Below are 11,610 nucleotides of genomic sequence, written 5' to 3' on the forward strand. Positions count from 1 at the left end.
ATAAGTTCAGTTCTCTTGTTCAGTCATGTCTGACTGTTTGTGACCCCACGGACTGCAGCATGCCTGGCCTCCCTGTCCATTACCAACACCCAGAAATTACCCAAATGCATGTCCATTGAGTTGGTGATGCCATCCAACCATCTCATCCTCTGTTGTCCTCTTCTCCTCCTGCCCTTAATCTTTCACAGCATCAGGGTCTTTTCAAACAAGTCAGCTCTTGGCATCAGGTGGTCAAAGTATTGGAGTTTCAGCTTCAACATTAGTCCTTCCAATGAACACCCAGGACTGATCTCCTTCAGGTAAGGTCACCTCTAAATAAGATTTTAAAGCATGGGAAAAACAAGTGCTGACTAACAAGACCACAAACAAAAACAATGCGAAGAAATTGTAAGGATAAAGATTTTAGACACCATGCTTCCCAGGATCAATGATAATACATATTGCTTATATAGAAGTATTTGGGAGATAAGGAATTAGATATTTCATTGCATGTAAGTTAGACAGCAAAACATAGAAATCTACCGGAATTGAGTAAAGGATGGCCAGTTGTTTATTCACTCCCCCTCACCTCCCAAGGGGACAGAAGACAATATCTGGAGACATCTTTGGTGTCACAATGCAGAGACCAGGGGTGAAGGTACTATCATCCAGTTGATAGAGGCCAGAGAAGCTGCTCTACATGGTACCATGCACAGGATACCTCCCAATAAAAAGAATAATCCAGCCCAAAACATCAATAGTGCCATGTTTGAAATGCTCTGAAAAAGATCAGTAAAAAAGAGTTATATAATAGTGAGAATCGACTTGGAAAGATTGCCTTCTGACTGATCCTGAAACATCCTTGGATATCTGAACATATAAAACCATCAAAGATTGTTTCTGTTATATGGGATCCCAAGCCTTTAGTGCTGATATATCTAAAACTATCTGTCTCTATGGAGAAAGAAATGGCAACCCACTCCAATAATTTGTTTGAAAAATCCCATGGACAGAGGAGTCTGGTGGGATACAGCCCATGGGGTCACAAGAGCCAGACATGATACAAACAATTTAGCACATCTGATTCTAGGCCTGTAGAAACAAAACTGACCTTATCAGAAATGTTAATCTGAGAAAGAAATATCCATTATAAAGAAATATGATTAAGAGAATACCTGATATGCATGACTTTACTAAAACAAGGACAGCTACAAGTGAACTGGGATGTGTTGATCATGAGAGCTTTCTGAATTACTTGCACTGTTAATATCCAGTGCAATTGCTGATTGCTATCAGTCATTCATTAAAACCTTCTGCACAGGAAAAGAAACAAACAGAATGAAGAAGCAACAGAATTAAAAAAATATTAGCAATCTATATGTTAAAATATTTATCTCTAATATACATCTAAAGAACTCATACAACTCAATAGCAAAAACAAACACAACAACACAACAAAAATAAAAACTAATAGCCCAGTTAAAAAGTTATCTATATATAAGGAAGCTGTGGTACATATACACCATGGTATATTACTCAGCCATTAAAAAGAATTCATTTGAATCAGTTCTAATGAGATGGATGAAACTAGAGCCCATCATACAGAGTGAAGTAAGCCAGAAAGATAAACACCAACACAGTATACTAACACATATATATGGAATTTAGAAAGATGGTAATGATAACACTATATGCAAAACAGAAAAAGAGACACAGATGTACAGAACAGACTTTTGGACTCTGTGGGAGAAGGTGAGGGTGGGATGTTTCGAGAGAACAGCATCGAAACATGTATATTATCTATAGTGAAACAGATCACCAGCCCAGGTTGGGTGCATGAGACAAGTGCTCGGGGCTGGTGCACTGGGAAGACCCAGAGGGATCGGGTAGAGAGGGAGGTGGGAGGGGGGATTGGGATGGGGAATACATGTAAATCCGTGGCTGATTCATGTCAATATATGACAACAACCACTACAATATTGTAAAGAAATTAGCCTCCAACTAATAAAAATAAATGAAAAAAAAGTTATCTAAACACAAGATTTAGATTTTTTCTGATATGCAAATGGCCAGTAAGTATATTAAAATGAGAAAACATATTCAGTGTCACTAAGCATCAGGAAGAGGAAAATCAAAACCACAATGAGATCAAGTCACACTTGTCAGGATGACAATCATCAGAAAACAAAACTGAAAATAAGTGAGTGTTGGTAAACATATGGAAAACTGAAACCCTTTTACACTATTTCTGTTATGTAAAATCATGCAGATGCTGTGAAATAATATGGTAGTTTTTCACAATATTAAAATTAAATATATGACCCAGTAATCCTGCTTCTGAATTTTATCCAAAAGAATTAAAATCATGATTCTGAAGCATTCTTGTGTTCATTGCAGAGCTATTCACAATAGCCGAGAAGTAGAAATAACCTAAATGGACCAAAAAGTGAATAAAGGAAAAGTGGCATGCAGATAAAATGGAATACAATTCACCCTTTTAAAAAGATGGAAATTTTGCAATGTTACCACATGGATGACAGTATTCTTAGTGAAATATATCAGTCACAGAAAGACAAATAATGTATGACTCCACTTATATGTTCATGGAGTCATAAAGTGGAGTGATAGATGTCACAGGCAAGAGGAGAGAACAATGGGACATTACCAATCAAAGGGCATAAAATGTCATTTAAGCTAGATGAATGAGTTCCAAAGATGCACTGTACAAAAATCACATCTGTAGTCAACAAAACTGTATTTTACACCTAAACTATCTTAACTGGGTAGGTCTTATGTGAAATGTTCTTTCACAATAAAATAAAAATAAAAAAGAAATATTAGTACAATATGATCACTAAAATCTAAATTTTACCTGGATTCCATCAGTTTTTTCCCATTAATTCTCTCTCTATTTTCTTGGACCCAATTCAGGTACCACACTGTATTGTCATCATGTCTCCCAAATGTCCGACCTGTCCTGTGACAGGTTTTGAATATTATTTTATTTTATTTTTACTTTTTGGCTTCAATAATTTTAAAGAGTGCTGAGGTATCCTGTAGAATGCTTGCAAATATGGCTTTGCCTAATAATTTTCTCATGTTAAGACTGGAGTAGAGATTTTGGGGAAAGAATATTACAGAGGTGAAGTTTCTCATCACATAATGTCAGGGGATAAGTGATGCCCACACTGCACCACTGGGGATGCTCACGTTTATCTTTTACTTCAGGTAGTGTTACTCATGTTTACTAAACTTGAATGTGAGATTCGAAATGCAGTTGATATCAATTATCTCTAGTGTGTTCATGTTTCTTATTTACATTCTATAGTCTATGCTTTCTTCAATGAATATGTGTTATTTCAATAATTCAATAAACAAAAGTAATTAATGGAATGGATGTGATGGTGCAATCGAATAGAACATTTATTTTAAAGGGATCAGATCATTATCCAAACTTAATATTTAACTTTGTAAATATCTCTGCTTTAACTCTCAATGAATCATGGTGATATTAAAGGTGGATCTTCATACCTCTCCCATATGTTAGACTAAAAGTATGGAGAAACAGGATTATGACTGGCATACTGTATCATTCAATTAATATTTGATAATGATGACTTCTGTAGTTACATAATTTTGTTAATTGTAAAACCATATCAGAGTGATGAAACATCTGAGAGAAGTGACTTTAACCTACAAATGTTCATGTGAAATGCCCCTAACATTGCTCCAGAACGCAAGAAAATAATTCTAGAACGCAAGAAATAATTGCATCAGGGAATTGTGATTAATTTTAATTATTTCAAGGCTCTAAGAGAATGAGGCAACAGACAGTCTCTAGGGTTTATGCCCCATGGGTTGTGACTCTAGATATAATAATATATCCACCACTCCCAAACAAGAGAGATCCTACTTTCACCCATCAGCAAGTATGTACAATAGACAGCTCGTGGGAAGATGCTGTGTAACTCAGGAGCTCAGCCTGACACTATGTGACGACCTAGGAGGTGCCATGGAAGGGAGGGGGGAGGTTCAAGGGGGAGGGGTTATATTATATATCCCCTGCAATTAAAAATAAAATTTGAAAATATTCTAAAGAAAAATTAATATTATTCTCCATGTAGGGTATATAGGAAAAAAAAAGCGTGTGGGGAAATTTGCCCTTTAGACATAGAGAGTCTTTGTGTAATACCGAGTTAACGTAAAAGCTACCAATAAGAACTGTAAAGGAAGAGGGCATGCACTCAGTCTCCAGAGCTTTGTATTAGAGCTGGACCAACTGAGCCCCTGAGTTATAGCCCCGTAAACAACAGGGCAAAGTAATGCCTCTGCTTTTCAATATGCTGTTGGTTGGTCAGAGCTTTTCTTCCAAGAAGCAAGCGTCTTTTAATTTCATGGCTGTGGTCACCATCTGCAGTGATTTTGGAGCCCAAGAAAATAAAGCCCATCATGGTTTCCTTTGTTTCCCTATCTATTTGCTATGAAGTGATGGGACTGAATGTCATGATCACAGTGTTCTGAATGTTGAGTTTTAAACCAACTTTTTCACTGTCCTCTTTCACTTTAGTCAAGAGGCTGTTGAGAAAAACAGAAGCTATTGTTTTCTCCACAGTTGTGTATGGAAATGAGAGTTGGACCATAAAGAAGGCTGAGCACAGAAGAATTGATGCTTTTGAACTGTGGTGTTGGAGAATACTCTTGAGAGTCCTTTGGACTGCAAAGAGATCCAACCAGTCAATCCTAAAGGAAATCAGTCCTGAATAGTCATTGGATAACTGATGCTGAAGCTGAAGATCCAATGCTCTGGCCACCTGATGCAAAGAACTGACTCACTGGAAAAGACCCTGATGTTCGGAAAGATTTAAGGGAGGAGGAGAAGGGGATGACAGGGGATGAGGTGGTTAGACAGCATCACCAATTAGATGGACTTGACTTTGAGGAAGCTCCCAGAGTTGGTGATGGATACAGAAGCCTGGCACACTGTGCTGAAGTCCATGGAGTTGCAGAGTCAGACATGACTGAGGGCCTGAACTGAACTGATTGAAACAATAGGGCTTCCCAGGTGTAGTAGTGGTAAAGAATCTGCCTGCCAATCCAGGAGATGCAGGAGACTGGGTTGATCCCTGGGTCAGGATGGTCCTCTGGTGTAGGAAATGCCATCAGCTCCAGTATTCTATCCTGGAATAAATGAACAAAAGAGCCCTGCCAGCAGGACATGGGGGTCACAAAAGAGTCAGACACAACTGAGTGACTGAACACAAGCAAGTGCCTGGAATGGGGGGCTAGAAGAGCTCTGAGCATTTGGGGAAGGTGCATTGTCTTGCTTCTACAGTTTTTTAAAGGAGTAGTCAAAGTGGAAAAAAAAAAAGACAATTATTTAAACAAACAAACAACAACAAAAAATAAGCAGAGGTTAAACAAACACCAGTGAAGAAAGAGTAAATGGCTCTATTTTTGATTAAGGTTACAAAGCAGACTTAAGAGCAAAATTGATAACAAAACAGAGAAGAAAAATTATTCAGGCAATATTAGCTGTCCCATTTCCTAAATTAAAAAAAAGAAAAGAAAAGAAAGAAAACTCACCAATAACTTAAAAATAATATTTGGGTCACAAGAACCATTACATGGAATATAATTTTAGTTTAAAACGAATTTTGTAGTGGCTTAAGCAAATTAGCTATAGTTAGAATATCTGGTTTTGTGATAGATTGTCTTCCGAGTTTGTCTTCAACATTCAAATTTATGAATTTAAGAAGAGATAGGAGTCTTAAGTATTTCAGTTTTGCATATGATCTGACATCTTCATGCTGAATCATCTGAAATCTGTTTCTTGAGCTATGGGACTAGAGAGAACCTTGCCAGAAATGATAGAGAAAGTTCCTGGTTCCTAATTGTCACCAATTAGAGAAATATAATTATTTGCTATTACTGTTTCCTCATGAAATGTCTTCACAGTGTACTACCACCTCAAGTGTTTTATCTTTGTCCTTTACAGGAACATACTAAATATCCTATGTTTCTAAGTTATAAACTTTAGTAAAGTAATTTATTCTTCCTGGGAAAGAAAACTTTCTTAAATTCTTTCTCATCTCATCTTGTTGCTGCTTTCTGGTAAGGCTTTGTCTTATGTACACTTTCACTGGACACTTTTCCATAGATTTAAAATCTCTGAAAGTGAAAGTGAAGTCACTCAGTCGTGTCCTACTCTTTGTGATCCCATGGACTGTAGCCTACCAGGCTCCTCAGTCCATGCAATTTTCCAGGCAAGAATACTGGAGTGGGTTGCCATTTCCTTCTCTAGGGTATCTTCCCAATCCAGGGATCGAACCTGAATCTCTTGCACTGCAGGCAGACACTTTACCGTCTGAGACACCAGGGAAGCCCTCTAGTGTCGTTAAATCGGACGTGAGTCTTAGCCATTAGTCAAGTCCGACTCTTTGCGACCCCATGTACTGTAGTCTGCCAGGCTTCTCTGTCCTTGGGATTTCTCCAGGCACGAATACTGGAGTGGGTTGCCATTTCCTTCTCCAGGGGACCTGACCACCCCAGAAATTAAACCTGGTTCTCCTACATTGCATGTAGAGTCTTTACCATCTGAGCCACTTGTAGTTGGTGTTTAACTGGAAGTATGATCATAAATAAAGTGAATATCTTAATTTTGACACTTTGAACATAGACCAGAGCCTATTGTAGAGGAATAGAAAATTTGTGGGAGTCAGAATCAGGATTCCAGACATTAAGGTGTATATTGCCCTTATTTCCATATTATAAGGAAAGTCAAGAATCTCTGTCTTCTGTTTTGTCAAGTCTTGAATAAAGACGTAGACTGGATTAACTTTATTTGTTCACTGTTATTATTCCTCAAGTGGCAAGGTGGGATTGATAATCAGGCTTCCTTGAGTTGAGAAGAACACTGTCTGAAAAAAAAATAATAAGGTTTATTTTAACAATAGATTTACTAAGTCAGAAACAAAAATAAATGTTACAGTGTTATGTGGAATTAACAATAAAGACACTGACTTAAATGATAAGAGGTGTCATTCTTAAAGTCACATTGTAAACTTGTGATGGTAAATTAATTTAGAAATTTCTCACTTTTGCTATTAGTTGCAGGACTGAAATAATCAGCTATAGTTCTAGGCTAGGTTAATCTTTTACGAATTTATAATATTCAAGGAGACCTAAAAGCATTGTGGGAGGATTTCATTTAAAATGACCTTTTTTTCCATTTATTTATATTAGTTGGAGGAACATAACTGTCTATATACATGTGATTGTTGCTTCCTTATTCTTTGCTCAGTAACAAGCTAACTGAATTTTCTAAAATAAACCTCATCCTTTACCTGTGTATTCTGAGTACTCTTTGGTTTCCTTGAACCTTCATTTTTACATATTAATAAAATCCACTACAACTTTTAAAAAAATAACCTTTTAATCATTTAAAATAATCCTTTAAATCTCATATTGATATTTCTTAGTATTAAAATTTATAACTGAGAACAAAACAAGTTCAATAATTGTGTTACTTAAAGAAAATTTTAAATGGTTATCTTGCTTAAAATTTTAGACATTTAGCATATCTTGCATAAGAAAAAACAAATGGAGAGATTCTAAAAGAGATATTTTGTTTCATCTACAAGTCTTGGTAAGAAGTAGTTAACCAAGGGTCTTACATCCTCATTTTCTTTAATATTTTTGTTGCTAGGGCTGATTCAGATTCTGACAAACAGAAACCATGTTTCTAGCAGAGATAAATAAAAGTGGGGCCATGTTCACTCTTCTGGGCTTCTCCAATTACCCAGAGTTGCAAGTCCCCCTCTTCTTGACATTCTTGGCCATCGACAGTGTCACTGTGGTAGGGAATCTTGGATGATTGTAATCATCAAAATTAACCCCAAACTGCACACTCAAATGTACTTTTTCCTCAGCCACCTCTCCTTTGCAGACTTTTGTTATTCCTCCATCATTGCTCCCAAGACCATGATGGATCTCATGGTAGAAGACAGAACTGTTTCATTTGCAGCATGTATAATGCAATACTTTTTCTTTTGTACCATTGTGGTGACTGAGTCCTTTTTATTTGCTGTGATGGCCTATGACTGCTTCGTGGCCATCTGCAACCCTCTGCTCTACATGGTGTCCATGTCCCCAAGACTCTGTGTGAAGTTAGTGGTTGGATCTTATGCCTGGGGAGCAACCTACTCCTTGACATTCACATGTTCTGTTAGCAAATTATCAATACAATCGATCACTTCTTCTGTGAGTCCTCCTCCCTGCTTTCCCTCTCTTGCTCTGATACTTATCTCAACCAGTTGCTGCTTTTTATCTTATCCACCTTTAGTGAGCTCAGCACACTCTTCATCATTCTCCTGTCTTATGTGTTTATTATTGTCACCATCCTCAAAATGCCTTCAGCCTGTGGTCGCCGCAAAGCCCTCTCCACCTGCACCTTGCACCTGACCGCCATCAGCATCTTCCAAGGCATCATCCTCTTCCTCTGCTGTGTGTCCAGCTCCACAAACTCCAGGCACACAGTCAAAGTGGTGTCTGCGTTTTACACGGTGGTCATCCCCATGTTGAATCCCCTGATCTACAGTCTGAGAAATAAGAATGCCAAGGACACATTCTCAAAGATCATGAGCTCTAAATTGATTTCTTATTGAGCATTATTGTAATAGTAGAGTTTTTCCTTGATATGTAAATATGGTGTGTCTACAGAGGTTGGTTTTTAAAGATACATTTAGGTTGAAGAAGAGTGAATGCTGTAAAATTTATGAATGCTAGGCTTGGGGAAGGATGGGGGGAAGGGATAGTTAGGGTGTTTGGGATGGATATGAGCAATCTTATATTTAAAATGGATAGCCAACAAGGATTTACTGTATAGCACACCAAACTCTTCTCAATGTTATGAGGCAGCCTGGATGGGAGGAGTGTCTGTGGGTGAAAGGATACATGTATATATATGTCTGAGTCTTTACTTTTCACCTGAAATTATCACAACATTGTTAAAAGGCTATATCTGTTTCAATGCTATTCTCTCAGATCATCCCATCCTCGCCTCCTCCCATAGAGTTCAAAAATCTGTTCTATACATCTGTGTCTCTTTTTCCATATTACATATAGGGTTATCATTACTATCTTTATAAATTCCATATAAGTGTGTTAGTATACTGCATTGGTGTTTATCTTTCTGGCTTACTTCACTCTGTATAATGGGTTCCAGATTCATCCATCTCATTAGAACTGATTCAAATGTATTCTTTTTAATGGCTGAGTAATATTCCATTGTTAGATGCATGGGACAAGTGCTCAGGGCTGGTACACTGAGATGACCCAGAGGGATGGGATGGGGAGGGATGTGGGAGGGGGGTTCAGGATGGGGAACACATGTAAATCCATGACTGATTCGTGTCAATGTATGGCAAAAACCACTACAATATTGTAAAGTAATTAGCCTCCAACTAATAAAAATAAATGAAAAAAAAAAAGGCTGTATATGAATACAAAATAAAAAGATTTTTTAAAAAGTGTTAAATAAATGCTGTAAAATTGAAGAACGTGAATTTTGACTCAAAGACACTAAACTCGACTCTGTCTCTTACTGGGAAAAAAAATAACAATCTCTCAATTTTAAAATTTTTATCTGAAACTTAGGCAAAATCACTGTATTACATAGATTAAAATACAATATAGATATCACGTGGCAAACTTTGTGTAATCTTAATAAATTTAATTTCATCTTCTTTTTTTTAATACCGAAAAAAGCTAAGCTCTCAATTAGCACATGCATTTGTCTTATAAAAATACAAAGAACAGTTAAAATAAGACATGGTGTTCATCCTTCAAGGAATGAAAATCCAGTGGTGACAGGAGGATACTTAAGAAAGTGACAACTGTATAAGTTAGATAAACAGTATAACAATGGATTTGAGAAGGAAAAAAATGTTCAAGTCCTTCATAAATTTTATGAAGGTATTGTGTTGACTTCTCTTGGATAACTGAAGAGACAGAGTTTTAGGAGACATATTTCAATGCAGGAGTCTCATCCAGGAGACTAAATCGTGACAAACAAGGAGATCAGAATTAATAATGTGCTAATGACACAACAATTTTTATATTGAGTGAATGCTGTATAACTCATGTGTATATTTGCCTGTGTGTTGGAGTATTTGGGTTGTATTGTATATACAGGTTACTTGGCATGAAGGAAAGCTGATAAGACACTGTCTATATTCTGAATATGTTTTCAAAAGAACTCCAATATGGCAGCATGAACAACAATGATAAACTCCACCAGAGGTCTAAAAATGGAGAACTCATTCTCAGAACATCTTACATGCAAAAGGGAAGCATGACAAATGACTACCAAATTGACATTTCATTCTATTATCCTGGGCTTCACTTGTGGCTCAGTTGGTAAAAAAAAAATCTGCCTGCAGTGCAGAAGACCTAGGTTTGATCCCTGAATTGGGAAGATCCCCTGGAGAAGGGAAATGCTACCAACTCCAGCATTCTGGCCTGGAGAATTTCATGGACTATATAGTCCGTGAGGTCACAAAGAGTCAAACACAATGGAGCCACTTTCACTTTCTATTATTTTGCCTATGAAGTCATCAAAAATATTATCAATTCTTCATGCTATTTTTTTCTCCTAAATATAATGTTTATCCTTCTCAACTGAACTTGCAGCTTAAAAAAAAAAAAAAAAAGTTGCTTGCTGTTGCCCAAAGATTTGAAAACTAACAACCTGTGTAACTATATTCAAAATAAAATGTAAACCAGATAGCCATCAGTGTTGTTGTGGTTGTTGTGGTTTACTGACCAAGTCGTGTCAGACTTTTTGTGACCCCCTGGACTGTAGCCCACCAGGCTCCTCTGTCCACAGGATCTTCCAGATAAGAATACTGGAGTGGAAATAGCCATTTCCTTCTCTAGGAGACTTTCCAGACACAGGGGTTGAACCCATGTCTCCTGCAATGGCAGTCAGATTCTTCACCGCTGAGCCCCCAGGGAAGCCTGATCATTAGTATTAGGGTCTATTCTATAAGGCAAATTAGAACTATCAGATTTCTCTAACATCAATAGCTCATTTTTTCTTGAATAACTTAAAACACCCTTCTCCTTCTCTACTCAATATGTCTAAACAAATTTCTCAATGCCAACTTTTTAATAGATGAAAATGCTGAGCATATTTGGGAGTAATAATGGTAAATGAGAATAGAAACTCTGTCAGAAATTGTGCTGGAATAGTACTGACATGCCGATCTTTCATTTAATTTTTTAAAATGATCTTTCATCAAATTTTTTAAAGTAATACTTTAAACAAAATTAGATTATCTTCCAGTTTGCTTAAGGCTAAATTTTTGGAGATTCTGTCTTTGAAAATGATTTCTTTTTCTTTTCTTTCTTTCTTTTTTTTTTTTACCCTGTATGATATATTGCAAGCATGATCCCAATTCTCCACTTAACTAGGCATGCCTACATTTTTCTTTTTTTCTGATCAAATGGTCAAATCAATTACTCCATTTTTTTTTAATTTAGGCTATTTTTGTGAGTGATTTTGGCTAATATAATGCTCTTGAAGTGTCAGTTACAAGAAAGGCCCTGTAGCAATGTCAGTATGAGCTCTCT

The 11,610-nt window shown here is 36.8% G+C and overlaps 1 pseudogene; it reads left to right on the forward strand.

Annotated features, from left to right (window-relative positions):
* Positions 1–7,714: 7,714 nt before the first annotated feature.
* On the forward strand, positions 7,715–8,642 carry LOC122693350 (annotated as a pseudogene).
* The last annotated feature ends 2,968 nt before the right edge of the window (positions 8,643–11,610 follow it).

Source organism: Cervus elaphus, chromosome 5, assembly GCF_910594005.1.
Source record: "Cervus elaphus chromosome 5, mCerEla1.1, whole genome shotgun sequence".
Lineage (NCBI taxonomy): Eukaryota > Metazoa > Chordata > Mammalia > Artiodactyla > Cervidae > Cervus > Cervus elaphus.